The sequence below is a fragment of the Nannospalax galili genome, unplaced genomic scaffold (assembly GCF_000622305.1).
Source record: "Nannospalax galili isolate Female #2095 unplaced genomic scaffold, S.galili_v1.0 scaffold512, whole genome shotgun sequence".
Lineage (NCBI taxonomy): Eukaryota > Metazoa > Chordata > Mammalia > Rodentia > Spalacidae > Nannospalax > Nannospalax galili.
In genome coordinates, this window is record NW_008331992.1 from 1,164,269 (window position 1) to 1,165,110 (window position 842).

Below are 842 nucleotides of genomic sequence, written 5' to 3' on the forward strand. Positions count from 1 at the left end.
CACTAATAATTAGGGAAATGCAAATTAAAACCACTTTTAAGATTTCATCTTACCCCAATCAGACTGGCTAAGAACAAGAGAACAAATGATACTAAATGTTGGAGAGGATGTAGGGAAAGGGGAACACTCATCCATTGCTGGTGGGGCTGCAAATTGTTCAACCCCTATGGAAAGCAGTGTGGCGAACTCTTAAAAATCTACAAATTGAGGGTTTGGGGAAGGGGCCGCAGGCGCCACGTTGGGCCGTGAAGGTAGCAAGAAGAAGCCCTGAAACAGCCCAAGAAGGATGCCAAGGAGATGGATGAGGAGGACAAGGCTTTCAAGCAGAAACAAAAGAGGAGCAGAAGAAACTCGAGGAGCTGAAAGGGAAGCCGCGGGGAGGGTCCCTGGCCACAGGTGGAATGAGGAAATCTGGCAGAAAGCCAGCTCTTCGTATTCCTGAGGTGATGGTGACCCTCTTGCATTCCTATTTAAACATCTGGGTTCCCTGCCATAACATCTTTTGCCACCTATAACTAGATTAAAGTGTTGTCCTGGAGCCTGTTGTACATTGTAATAAACTTTTGTTCAAAAAAATTATACAATGGCTCACTGTCTATAGTTTCCATTGAGCTTACTCCCACCTCAGCTGTGAATTTTAACTAAATCCAGCCTGGAATCCTGACAGAGTCTGTTGTTCCATCTTAACTGTACTTTGAATTCTGTATCATCTTGAATTAAACCAACTCATTTAAAAGGCTAAAAAATAGAAATCTATAAATGAGCCTACCATTTGACCCAGTTATACCACTCCTTGGCATATACCCAAAGAACTCATCCTATTGCAGAGACACTTGTACATC

At 43.1% G+C, this 842-nt stretch overlaps 1 pseudogene; it reads left to right on the forward strand.

Annotated features, from left to right (window-relative positions):
• The window catches only part of LOC108490516, a 4,096-nt pseudogene extending 3,581 nt beyond the window's left edge, over window positions 1-515 (forward strand).
• Window positions 516-842: the final 327 nt, after the last annotated feature.